The 14,293-nt window shown below is 45.0% G+C and overlaps 1 protein-coding gene across 2 annotated transcripts in view; it reads left to right on the plus strand.

Annotated features, from left to right (window-relative positions):
- Positions 1-2,455: 2,455 nt before the first annotated feature.
- The window catches only part of G3BP2 (G3BP stress granule assembly factor 2), a 45,208-nt gene continuing 33,370 nt past the window's right edge, over positions 2,456-14,293 (plus strand). For both annotated transcript variants that reach the window (XM_067556984.1, XM_067556985.1), the window contains exon 1: positions 2,456-2,885. The gene's annotated coding sequence lies outside the window, so the exon portion shown is untranslated. The remainder of the gene's footprint in view (positions 2,886-14,293) is intronic.

Raw genomic sequence — 14,293 nt, forward strand, 5'->3', positions numbered from 1 at the left:
ACACAGTGCACATCAGGAATGCTGCTGCTATGTAATGGGTATACTGACTGACCTTCTGAGGCCAAAGAGGGAGTCTCCTATGCCATTCCACGTTTTTTTCTTGTAAATACAGCCCCAGGGCAAAAAGCACACATCACAGAGAGAGGAAGTGGTCCCAAGATAGAGTGGCAGGTTAAGAAGAAAATGTCATTCAGACCAGGACTCAGTACCACAGCCTTTAAGAGTGGGCAGGACAGAGCACCTAGTCTTTCAGCCACAAATCTTGGGAAAAGCAGCGGGATATATATATTGCCCGCTTTCCTTCCTTTGGGAGTTCATGTGAAGGGAGTTGGAGCTGCTGCTAGTCTGGTGATAATAAAAAGTTATATGATGGTTGAACCTGGAAAAGAGTGTTTTTTCCTTTAATTTGAATTTTAACATAAAACTTTTCCATTTGTTAATATGGAACTTTGATTTTAGGGAAATCCCAGCAGAGATTTCTGGATGGGGAAACCTTTTTGTAGGGATGTTTTCATCTTTTAAACTCTAACCAAAACCTCTTATTCAATTTGTTGCTAGACAAGCCTTTTAAACACAAAAATTGCACTGATTTAACTAAAATTGATCTTTAAACTGAGTTAAATCACTAAAAATTCCTGTGTGAACACAATGAACATGAACACAAAGAACACAATGAAGCTGGCTTATTGTCTTAAACTGGTTTATTAAGTGACTGAACAAATTAGATATTTATAAAGCAGTTTTAAACCAATTTAAAGTGTATCCCCTGCTGCCATAACAGAGGCTAGGCTTTCACTTCAAAGCTGCTTTTTTACCTCGATATCTATTGCAATGTAAAATCCTAGAGAAGGCCAGGCAAAGCAGTTTTTACTGTAAGATAGCTAATTGAGAGATATTGAGTTCATTAGACTAGCTACAATGAGGTAAACCCTATCTTGCCTGGTCTCTGAGGATTTTACATTGCTATAGCTACATTGATGTGAAAATGCACTTTTTTTACCGGGAAGAAAAAAAACAGAACCAATTAGAAATACTGAAGTTAGATAAATTGTTACAGTTCCTGTGTGGAGGCCCGCTACAAGCTGACAAGGATCATCAGGCTTTTGGGTGAGAGCGTTTAACTGGGGAATTGCTCACAACAGGACAGAATGAAACTGTATATTTTCAGAATATGACACCAAACCCATGATTTCCCAATTTTTCCTTGTGCTTACTGACGAACTGTTACATTTTCTAATAGAGAGATTGTTGATCGGGGAATATTTATTCCAAGAACCAGCAGCTCGAGTAAGTGGAGGAGAACAGGAAGGATCTTTATGGATAAACTTGTATTTGGCACCTAAATACTCTGGTGATGAATACATTAGAAAAGCCTAGTGTAAACTGGAAAAGGTAGGGCCTTTTGTGAAGCATTATGTTCTTGGCAAACAGCTAGCTGTTTCTTGTTCAATTGCTTCCTATCTCCAGGGGACATACTATTTTCTTGTTCCTCTCCTTACATTTCTGTGGTTTAAATTATTATATAAACACATCCCAACTATTTACCTTGTTCTGCATCATCAAAGGCCTTTTTTCTTAGCCTCCCTTCCCCAAAAGAAATTTCACAAATACAACACTGGATCTAGTTTGCAAAATCATTTTTTTTTAAATTAGGTAAAGAATTGACACTTCAAAAATACAGTTACTGCCCATTTATGCAACCTCCTCTACATCCAGCAGCTAGTCAGCGTTGACCACAGGACTGCACATTCCTCCTCCATGCCGGGAGCTAAAATTCCCCCTCCCCAACTCTTACAATTAGTGTAACTGCCTGTTGCTTTGCCAGTTCCCATCTCCACCAGTCTAGTACCACCGCCCAGGAGGCTGGAACGATCTCGCAGCTAGCGCCATTGCCCAGGGCTGCAAAGCCATCTCCACTTATGGCCCCTGCTCACTGGGCTGCAAATATTCCCACAGCCACAGCTAGTGCCACTGTTCAGGGGGCTGGAACAATCCCGCAGCTAGGACCACTGCCCGAGGCAGTGAAGCCCCTCTCCCCGTTCCCTTGTTGCCCCTGCTCATTGAGCTGGAACAATCCCCGCGGCTCGTGCCTCTCTGCTCACACTGGGCAGCGGTGCAAAGATCCCCGCACCGCAGCTAGTGCTAATACTGCTCGGGAGCTGCGTGAAGCCCTCTCCTCTTATTGCTCCTGCTCATTGGCCTGCAAGGACCCCTGCAGCTCATGCCACTGCCCCGGGGGCTGGATGGATCCACACAGCTAGTACCATTATTACCCCCCGGGCTGGAAGCCCGCTCCTCTTATTGCTCCTGCTCATAGGCCCGTTCCAGCAGTTCGTGCTATTTCTCCAGGGGCTGACGCCCGCAAAGCTCCTTCGTGGGCATGGACCATTATCAGGTCGCTGGGGGCGCGCGCGCACACACACACGTCGCGTGAACTGCAGTGTGGGGACAGGGGGCGGGAGGGGGCGAGCCGCCGCTCTCTGCGTGCGTCACGCGGGCGGAAGCAGCAGCGGGTTGCTGCCGGCAGTTAAACCCCGCGTGCGGTTCGGCGGGAAGTGAACGTTCCGCGAAGTAGACGTCACAACTAGGGCGACATTAATTGGCTGAGGCGGCTGGGGACGGGGGTTCCTGCCCTGGAATGCAGGGCGCAGGGGCGAGACAATAAGGGACACGGGAGACGCGAAGCTACAGCCCGGAGCCCGCGCGCCGCTGTCCCTCTCCCCAAGCTGTGCGGTACCTGTGCCCAGCCCCCGCCCCGCCGCATCCGTCTCCTCTCTCCTCCCCTCGGGACCGACCCACCCCCAGCGGGAGAGAGAGGCTGCGTCGCGCACAGAGACGTCCAGGCCGCAGGGAGAGAGCGAGCCCTGCCCCGAGCCCTGCCCTAGGTGAGTGCGGGACGGGACCCGGGCCTGGCTGCCCCGGAGCAGGGGAAGAACCGGCGGGAGGTGCCGCTTCCGGCCACACAGCCGCGCTCGACTCGACCGGCGTGAGGCGGGCCGGGCCGGTGCTGTGTGGTTCTCGGGAGGTGGGGCCCGGGCAGCGCCAGGATCCCCGTTCTCGGGAGGCGGGGCCGGGCTGTCTCTATTATGCCCCCACACGGGGCAGACCAGGGCTCGGCTTTCCCCTTTGGGCCGGCACCGGGAGGGGAGCCCTGCCTTGGTGGAGCCCGCAGCGCTGCGCATCGGGTCTCGGGCGCTACCGGGGCTGTGGCACTCGCGGCGGGTCACTCGCGGCGCGGCGCTGCGCTGCCCTTGGGTTTGATGGGGGGTTGCCCCAGACTCCGGCTCTCCTCCCCTCTCCGTCGGTCGGCAGAGCTGCCTGCTATCCCGGACATCATTCAGAGACGGGACTTCACGGGCGCCGGAGGGAGGGAGCGGACCGTCCACCACGGCCCGCCAGTTCCTCCCCTCACTCACCAGCTTGTGCCGCTGCCGCCCCCGCCTTCTCTTCACACGTGCAGCCATGTTCCTCGTCCTCAACTCGGTTCGCTTGGTTCCCCTCGCCTGCTAGGGTTGATTCAGAATCAGCTGCCTTGTTCCTAAACCCTTTCATGGTTATGCATTTGCTAATGTGATGGGCCGAGCTGCTCTAACTCTCTCTCCCTAGATCTAACAGGGTGCCCACCTACAACATGGCTACGCTTGGTGTAAGACTCTTTTCTTCTACAGGTCCTGACACCTGGAACAGCCTTCCTGCAGGCTTCAGCTAAAAAAAACTCCTCAGTGAATCTCTGGCATACTGGTGTTTTGTGCCCTAGGCAAGATATGTTGCTTACCAAGTAGCTCACCACCTGTAGTAGCTCAAGTTTCCATGTTGATTTAAGGTGCCGCCACAGGTAGAATGCATTGCAGTAATCAGGTATTGAAGTGACAAAGAAATAGACCACAGAAGGATTTGAGGGCCATATTTGCAGTATCCTAACTATATGCAAATGGCTAGGGTAGGGGAAGCATTCATGGACCCTGCTGCTATATGATGGTCTTGTAGCAGCTTGGGATCCAATAATACTTAGACTGAAAACCCCAGTAACCAATGGCAGTCCCTTTATTAAGGGAGAAATGAAATCCTCTGCATTCTAATTGAGGCAATGCTGTTAAACTTGGAAAATCAGTTTTCTGCATTGTTTCAACTCATTTGTAATAATGAACACTTTTTGTTGTTTTGTTTGTAAAACATCAGCATTTTTATAGTACTTTGAGGAGACTATCCCTCTGCTTCCCACCTAGTTAACATAGGGAGGAACATTTCATTCCTGCTTTCAAAGGATCCTAGCAACTCCTTTTCCATTCCACACTGCATTATAGAGTACGCATCTGTTGTAACTGGCTTGGAACTAGGTAGTCGGTGAAGTACACATCAAAAGCCTGCTGTAGGTGGTCCATGCATAGCTACACATGACTATAGAACCAGAGTAGAGTATTACTGTTCTACATCAAAGCTGGACTATGTTGTTTAATGGCTGTATTGCGTGAGCTGACCATTTTAAGAGTACTTCATTTGTTGGAGATCTGGTGATGAAATTGCAGGCACAAAGAACAATGCTTTAGTAGCCTTTGTGTGTCACAAAAATATTGGTGTGCCCAATGTTTTCTTCATAGAAAAAATGACAGGATCTCTCTTTGGACCTTCTCCAAAGCATATAGGCTTATCAGCCTATTATGTTTCTGGTAAGACATGCCATATTTTTTTACTTTTAGTTGTGCTTTTTTAACCTCTTACTGCAATGTGGAGGCACAAATTCTGAATGAAATGCCATCAGTACTGGATGCAGTACTTCAGATGGGGCATCATCAGGATTCAGTACATTTGTGAGGTCTGTCCAGAACACACACACGTGGTCTTTCAATCTTTAGCCCTATTACGTCTATATAGGTCACTTTGGACTAATTACCTGTTTCATAGATCACTGCTCAGAGATGTTTAAAACTTTCTGAGATTTAACTGTGACTAACGAGACTTGCAGTTTTTGGTGGTGTTAGCAAACTTTACCTCTCTACACAAGCACAACAGCCCAGAGCTGATCTCTCAGGTACTTTACTGGTGGCTTACCTCAGATATGACATCTGTCACAATGTTGTTTACTTAGTGGAATAACCTGAAAGAAGTATCAAGGATTGAAATATTGTAAATATAGCTTTCATTTATATTAAATTGGCTTATCAACTGACCTCCAGATCTATTAATGTTTTGGCTATGCAGCCCTGAATAATTATGGCAATTTGGCATTCTTTATCAAACACAGCACACCTACCTTTATAATTCCACATGGAACTAATTATAGTGAAAGAATTTAATCTAGTCAATTACAAAACTTTATTATAGATGGTAAAGATAATACCTTGAGCTGTGTAACTTCATTCAACATGCCAGTTGTGTATCAATTTACAGTATTAGTCAGAGTTATAGCCAGAAGGGACCAGTAAATCATTTAGCCTGACTTCCTGTATATCACAGGCCACCACAGTCAGCTGTCACACACTAAACCCGACAACTGAAATGAGACCAAAGCATTACAGCCCACAGGAGACTTGACTACCATGTGCTACAGGCAGAGGATAGGTGGGACTGAGATACACCAGTGGTTAAGGCCCCTGCAATGGCACCGAAATAAATGAGTTATACCCAGATAGACCTGGCGAGGTACCTGCACCATCATGCTGTACAGGAAGGCAAACCAAAGGTCATGTGCGGCAAAATCTTTTCCTGACCTGACATATGGTGATCAGTAGACCCTGAGCACGTGAGCAAGAACTAGCTAGCCAAGCACTTGAGATGGAGAATGCTCGGTGGCACCTCAGAGCCCTGGGTCATGCTGCCCAATGTCCCTTCTCTAGTAGTGGCCATCCCTGCTCCTTCAGATGAAGTAGATTTAAAAAATCCTCCCTATTGGTGAGATTTGCATGCAATCCTAAAATATTCCAGTAGATACAACATACACAGTTCAATTTTCTACAAATCTGATGTAGTTGGTCTGTCACAATAGTCTAGATCAGTGGTGTCAACCTCATTTGATAAAGACTGAACTTCCATTTGTATTTATGGTAGTGCCTGGGATATAAACATATTTAAATTCAAGATGTCTCTTGAAATGCCCTCTGGTGGTAGGAGATTTGCACAGAAATCAAGACAGAATATGGCCTTTCTTTAATAGTAAAGTTTCAGTTACCCTTATCAGTGTTGTTTGTTTGATCAATACAACATTGCATTCTGCATCAATCCGGAGAAAATATTTGCCTCTAGGATCACTTACTGTGACTGTCCCCTGTTTTTTAATTCCCCAGCCTACTTTGTTTCTCTTCCTGTTCTGTAATCTTTGTATCATCTGTTTGTCTCTGCAGTAACTTTTTAAAAGGAAAAGTTTAGATCCTGCACAATCTGAATGTCATTTGAGCCACAAGAATACATCAAGTTGGTCAGATCCTTCCTACAGACTTCCATCTTTCTGAGTTTTGTGTCCCCTGCACATTATTTTTCAGAAACAATATATGTTAATATGCAGCAGACTAGTTAACATAGTGTGAAGGTTGAAGGTGCTCTATGATGCTGTGTTCATGCTGTTCTTGAATGTGAGTCTATTCCCAAAAACTAAATGCAAAACGCAGGAACTGCATGGTTAAAGTGATGCTTCAGATCTCTCACAATCTTAACTCTGACCCCTTTGATTTTTATCCTGAGGAGCTGGAGATGTTACAGTACCTTGCCCCTCCTTAAGCTTGTTAGTCTATTGTGAAATATGTGAAGAGGCTGCAGTAATGCTAGGTCAATAGCGCTTCACAAAACATAGTGAGAGTCTATGGAAGTGTATGAATAGAAATGCTGATCTGGGATTGTGGTGTCCGCAGGTAAAATGGCAAATAATTAGAGATTGGTAATGCAAGTGGGACTAGGAACCACACAGTACATTCATACAGGGTGAGAGTTAAGGTGGTGTGACTACTGAATGGGAAGTGTTGCCCCAACTCTGCATTTCTTGTTTTTTCTTGTAGCGGTAGCTGTCTTGTAAAGAGACCATAACTCTGCATTTCCTAGTTTGTTCAATGTTGGTTTTTTAATTGAATTCTCCCCTTTTGAAAGGGCATAAGGATCACAGACTACTATGAGAAGTACCTTGAACATTAAATCCGCATTAAAACACCTCTCCCAGTGACCACTTTAGGATATCCTAGCTTCTCTTTCATGAGTCATACGCAGTGGTGTTGGTGGTGGTTGTCTCTTTGGTTGTCACTTCCTGACTTCTGAATGCTTAGCTATGCAACTTTATATTTAATATATTGTGTGACAGTTATAGGCTGTTTTTAAAAAAAAAAACAACAAAAAAACCCACCTTCAGTCTTAAACTTGTTGAACTCTTAAAGTTACTGACCATTGTTGATATGGTGTCTTGATTTCACACTTTATTCTGATTTATGTGTTTGCCTCTTCCTCCAAACACCCAGACATGTCAAATGTTGAAGAAGGGTATTTATTGGCATACATTGGGATATTTTACCTTTTAAAATACGGTTTTACAGTGCAATGTTTATAGGAAGGAATAACTTGAATTACTCATGTCTCTTTTGTAAATTATATGTAACAACTAAGAAAAAGGCCTGGAGAGATCTGTGGAGATGCCTGCTTAAAGTGCAGCTATGGTCCCCCACCAAAAAAGAAAAAAAAGGCAAACAATATTTGGATGTGTAAGGAATTGCATGGAAAATGGAATTGAAAACATTATAATGGCATGATATAAATCAGTGGTACATTCATCTGTTCAGCTTTAGTCCTCCTGTTTCAAAGGGTGTAGCAGAAATAGTGGGTTCAGAGGCTGGTAACCGTAGTGATAACAAGCGTAGATAAACTTCCATATGAAGAAATTGAGACGAGTGGGACTGCTTGCTTTAAAGAGGGGACAGAAGGGAAGAAAAAAATGTTTGTAAAGGTAGAACAGTAAGTTCTGTTTATCCTTTGTTGTAATATAAGAATAAGGAGACACTCAGTGAGACTGAAAGGGAGCAAATTGAAAGTGATAAAGGGAAACACTTCTCCCACAAAGTGTTATTTGCCTATGGCACTTAATGCTACAATATATAATTGAAGTTAAGCGCAGCAGGATTCAAGAAAGACTGGACAGTCTTACGGATAATAGGTAGAGCTCTGCGCAGATACAAAAATCTGGATCTGCCTCTGCGATAATTAACTTGTATCATTCTGCACTCCCTTTTATATGTATCTGCACCCCCACCCTATCTCACTGTTTAGAGCCCTGCACAGATGTAAAAATTTGGATCTGCATCCGATCCATGAACTGCAAAGATGGTAAACAATACAACCACATCCACGGATTTGCAGGGCTCTAATAATAGGAATATCCAGAGTTCTAATAAAGATATTAAAAACAGACTTTCATATTCATGGCCTAAACTAATCTCTGACTAATGGGAGTAAAGGAGGAACTTGCCTGGTGGGTTGCTTATCCCTTAACTATCTTCTGTAAGGTTTCTCGAGTCTTCCCCTTAAAGAGCTTGTACTTGTCACTCTAAGCAATGGGATTTTAGGCTACATGAATCACTAGTCTGATCAATATTGCATTTTGTGTTCCTGTGGTCAAACAATACTGTTTTATTTTGAACTTAAAGGTATTTCTGTTGTTAGTCTATGGCATATGAACACCTTCGCTTTCCTCTATTTATACCGAAGAATATAGTGCTGGTTGACTGGTTCTTATAAATCTTGTAAAAACTTAAGATTGTATGGTTTCCATTGACTGTACTTCTCCTACAGTTGCATTAAAAAACCAAACTGTGATTATGAAAACACAGGTGTCTGCTCCTTTAGCATGAAAAGAGTCTTTGAACTTTTTGAAATCAAGCTGCTTGCTTTTCTGAAGTTAATATCTATGCAGGATTTGTACTTCTGTGTCTTGTCACCGTTGTGAGTCATGCTGGGGAGCTTCCTAATCCATTAGATTTTTTTGTTCCCCCTGAAGACTGTGTAGGCCAATTTCAGGGCCCTGCCTACTGAGCATATGCTAGCCTCAGTTCTTTGAGGCCCCAGAATGTTCCAGGCAATTCTTTTCTTTGTGGTTATCAAGAGCTCCCTGTTGGAGCTCCCAGCCGCTCCGATCCGTTCTTATTGCTTCGTGTCCTGTTTGGAAGCATTACATTTTTCTGTGATAATTGAGCATACAGTTCTGTCTTTGGCTTTCTATCACAAAGTTTTAACTGATTTAGGTAATTTAGGTTCAGCTCTGTACCAGCTATTTAGTTTAGAGCTTTACTTCTTTTAAGCCACTGCCTCAAATGTGATTTTTTAGCCAATGTTAATACAGTAGCTAGCAGTCCTTGGCACTGACACTTGGCTTGGAGCTCTGAGATTGTTTCTTGTTTGATGCTCCACTGAGCTAAACTGCCTGAGACTTAAATGGCTGACAAATATTTTGTTTCACCCCTGTAGGTTTCCTGTTGTTGCTGAACCTGGGATGTTGATGTCAGCTGTGCCTCTGACTTAGCTTTGATTCTCTCTCTGGGCAAAATCAATTGATCAGGCTGGCTTTCTTCTGATTGGACTTCTCACAGTGCTTCACTAGTTGGCATTTGAGCTTGGCTGGTTAGCTCAGGACTCTTGTCTACTCCATGGCACTAGTTTTGATGGAGTACAGCACTTTCCAAAGCAGAGAGGGTCATGTGCTTATACTCACTTCTAGTCAGTGCCTGAATGTAAGACAAGAACACCGATGTGAAGAAGGTAGCTAGCATCTAACAAGACGGGTGTTATGAACGTATCATACCATTACCTCCATGGGAGTGTATGTGTGATGCTCAAGCCTCATTGTAGAAGTATAAAGGTGTCTTGTGCCAAGGCTCTTTCTGAGAAGCTTCACACTATTGTCATTGGAAAGCAGGCAATGGGCCATTGAGAAGCTGAGACCTGATGTGCATGCAGGAAGAGGCTTTAATGAGTTTGAGTCCCTCCTGGGACCCCATGTGCTTTCTGAGAGTTAGAGGGTGCCATCATCTGGATAAAGTGCAGGCTCTGCGACTCTGTCTGATTTCACAAGCCTCCCACACTGTGACATGGTATTCTGAGAGGGTGGTGTGGAGGTGCTGTTGATCTGGTGGGCTGGATCAACTGACCAAGGTCATTCTATCTTGCTGGCGAGTATGACCGTGTGAGACACTTCTGTGAGCACCCAGCTCTCATCTGTGCTTTTGGGCTGAGAGAATGCAGAGCTCAGATGACAGGGGACCTTGCCTAGCCAATACCCTCTACTGTGGTGCATTAAGGGACTGGCAGCACATTCTTGCTAGCATGCCAGCACAGGAGTGTAATGTTGAGGGGTACTGTTGCTTTCCCAATCCGTTTTCTCTGAGTGCCAGTTCTTTGGCAAACTGTCAATGACTTACTGAGAGGCAATGGTATTGATGCATAACTGCAAGCTTGACCCAGAGATATTATCATTAGTTTCAGGTGCTGGAGCACTGGAGACTTTCTGGGGGAGGGCAGGCTTTACAAATTACTGAAGTATCTAGTAGGTCACTATTGTTTGTTTGTACATTGGCTAATCTCCAGACCTGTTGCCATGCTGCTGAGTCATGCCTCTTTTCACCTTCTAAGACTCCATGCTTTTGCATTTCTCAGCATTAATGCCTACTGCGTTAATTTCTCACACCTCCAATTTCTTTTGGTAGCAAGTTGAAGTGTCTTAGGAATTATTGGAGTTCTGGTTTTACATATCAGCCACTTTCTCATGAAGGTGCCACTTCAGTGTGTTTAATGCTCTGTCATATGGGTAGAGAGGGACATGGAGGTCATGTGATAGAAAAATTTAATCATTTCTTATTACTGGATATGACTTAAGACTTTGAACTGAAAGATCAGAATGAAATGGCCGTCTTAGTTAACTGGCTTCTAAGCCCTATAGTTAGCATGGTGTTTGATTCCCAAAGATGGTGGATTGTGACCTGTAGTGGAAGTTATATTCCTGTTGGCTGATTTATTGTGTGCTGCAATGTGCATATTCGCTCATTAGGGACACCTGTGTAAGAGGGAGTTGGAGACCAAAGTGTTATCAATGCTGGTACTACACTTGTGGCTCGTGTTTAGTAACCTCCCCATGAAAATTTCAGTGGCCCCTTCAAGTTTTGGTGGAGACAAATGCCCATCTATATCACATCTGAGAACAGATGACCACAAGATTTCTTTGGTCCAGGGACAATACTTAGAACAGATTTTCCAAATTTGGTTCTAGTTAGAATAACCAGGTATACATGTAATCTGTTATGGGAGTTCATGCAGGAAAAAGCACACCCAGGACATCTTTTGTCCAGAAGCAGAAACTATACATGTGATTGTAAGCCCTATTGGTAGAATTAGGTTCTGTCTCTAAGAATGTACCCAGTTGTGTGTCTCACCTAACGATGATTGACAGTAAAGCAGGTAAAGTCTTCATCAGTGGTCCCTGAATCAAGATTTAGTGAGTCTCTCTTTTTTTGTAATAGTCAGCCAAGGCAGTCTTCTCAATTTTACTGAGTAGACCTGACTACTGAAAGATCTTCCTATAGGAAGGAAGGTTCCTCTAGACCAGTGTTTCTCAACCTTTTATGTAGCAAATACCCCCTAACTTCTGAAAATTTTAATAAATACCCCAACACTCAATTTTCCATGGGATTTTATGTTTACGGACTAATGTGAGCCATATGTTGGAGGAAGGGCTGAATATATAAGGCTGTGATATGACAGATGTCAGATCTAGTGTGGGTATGGTTACCACCTTTACACCAGGGGTGTGCAACTCAAGTATGTACTTGGGCTAGAGGTGATGTTGGCCAAAGCTAGGAGACATTGAATGGCATGCCAATGCTGGGGAATGTAAAGCGCCGTGCCAAATTTTTTGCCATAGATTTGAGAGGAGGAAGAGGTGAGAGACAGGGAAGGAGGATGAGAGAGAGACAGGGAAAGAGGGTAACTGGTGAAATCTGGGGTTGTCATTGTTGTCAACTTCACTGCTCAGCTAGAGCAGTGAAATTGACAAATTTTCTGGGCACTGGGCTTTGAGCCAGGGAGGGAGCTGCTGCCTGGGCAAGTTGCAGGCAGCTGCTGCCTGGCTACCAGCCCAGGCAGTGGGCGACTGCCATCCAATTTGAGCTGGGTCAGAGGAGGCTTCTGCGCCGGCTGGGACCCAGAGATGTGGGCAGGTGGCTGCTGCCCATCTTCGAGCCGGGGCATGGGAGGCTGTCCCTTGGCTCGGAGCCGGGGCGCGGATGGCTGCCACCCAGTTGCGAGCCCAGCTTGCAAGATGCAGGAGGCTACCACCGGGCTCCCACCTAGGAGCTGGGACCCGGCGGGAAGCGGGGGGCTGTTGCCCGCCTTCCCCAGAAGCTAGTGGCTGCTGCCTGCCTCCCATCTGGGAACTGGGACCTGGTGGGAAGCCGGGGGCTGCCACCCGCTTCCCCCAAGAGTCGGCGGCTGCTGCTTGCTTCCCAGCTGTGACTGGGCAGGAAGCGGGCACCTGCTGCACGCCTTCCCCAAAAGCCGGTAGGTGTCACCTGCCTACCAGCTGGGACCAGGCAGGAAGCTGGCGGCTGCACCCCAGCTTCCTGGGACTGTAGTGGCTGCCACCCACCTCCCAGCTGGGAGCTGGGACCAGGTGGGAAGCGGGCTGCTGCTGCCCAGCTTCCCCAGAAGTCAGTAGCTGCCACCTGCCTTCTCTTCACTCTTTTTCCCTGGCTACTCCCTGCCTGCCTTGTGTACCCCCAGGGGTATGCATACCACAGGTTGAGAAACTATGCTCTAGACTGCACAGCCTGCATGTTATACTCCTCCCCAACCTTAGGTGCAAAGAACTCTGCACTTCAGCACTATTGGGTTGTGTGAGCGTAGTTCTGAAACTTACTGTAATTAATGACACAGTCCTATTGGTCTGAGCGCTGTCCATAGCTTGTCACATTGTCAGGGGAAGTTGTACAATTCTAACTTGCAAGTCCTTGCCCTCCTTACATAGTGTTTAGCATGGAAGTTTCCTGAGCATGGTGGGGCCGTATCATCCTACCTCAGTCAGTTTGTCTACACTGAGACACTCAGGAAAATTAATCTGAATTAACTCAAAAACTGTAAATTTAATGTGGATTAGTTTAAACTACATTAAACCCTTGTGTAGACATTACCATTCAGAATTAGTGATCTTAATTTGGTTTAGCTTAATTCACTAGCTAAATGTAATTAAGATCACTTTAATTCTGAATGAGTGTCCACAAAGGGATTTTGTACATTTTAGTTAATTCACATTAACTTTCCTAAGTGTCCTTGTGTAGACAAGCCCTGAAAGGAACTTGAGCTAAATCCATCCTGTTTTCATTTGGCAGCCATTTTGGCCTCATATACTAGGTGTAGATGGTCTCTGTAGCCTCTTGTGTTCATGCTGGGCTCGACATGTTTCCTAATGTAGGGTTTGTCGGTTAAAAAGCATTACATTAATATGTACATGACACAGACTGACAATACTGATGTTTGTTAGCCAATCAGTACTTGTGAGCTACAATTCTTATTTTTACATGGGAAGTCATCTTCTTGAGGTATTGATTTAAGTTTGCACAGGAGTGCATTTCAGCATTTGAGCCACTTTTATACCAAAAGTTTATAGGATAAGATGCTATTAAAGATCCCTTTGAAATCCATTTTCTCCATGCTGGTGTTGGACCTCCCAGTTTTACCTGATCTGAAGAAGGTCGTCTTCAGCTTGTTTCTCTCCCGACAGAAGTTGGTCTAAAGAAAGATATCTCACCTGCTTTGTCTTCCCACTTTTACAACAGATTGTGCTGTTAACTCTCCTTTGGGGCAAAGTGAAGCTCTTCAGTTCCCCTCAGCTCTGCTCCTTTGGCTTGAATAATATGGACAATGCTGTCACAAAAAGGAGTGAGTGGCTGTCTAAAATAGTAATGCACAATGCTACAACTTGATTGGCTTGCAATTAGATCATGTCAAAGCTTGTACATTGAGGCAGAGCGGTCTCCTTTGCTAGTGTTCAAGTAGTTTTCAATCATAATCTTAAGCACGGTTGCCACAGATACTCAATGCATACTTTTATAATTCTCCTTAGATTGACTGTATGTGGAGGAATTGTACTGTGTTCCTCTTTTCTTCAGAGCCTGCTTTGAAATCCCCTTCCTCCCCCTCCCCCCCAACTTTTGGGATCTTACAGGATGTCTCTTATTTGATTGGGCCAAATATACCTCAATTTGAGTTCCTAGTTTTGAAAGGAACTGGGCTAGAAAATTCTGAGAGATCAGAGAGAGAGAGAGCATGGTCATTAAAGCAA

Source organism: Emydura macquarii, unplaced genomic scaffold (assembly GCF_026122565.2).
Source record: "Emydura macquarii macquarii isolate MOO-44397 ecotype Brisbane River unplaced genomic scaffold, CSIRO-AGI_Emac_v2 contig_1790, whole genome shotgun sequence".
In the NCBI taxonomy this organism is placed as follows: Eukaryota; Metazoa; Chordata; order Testudines; family Chelidae; genus Emydura; species Emydura macquarii.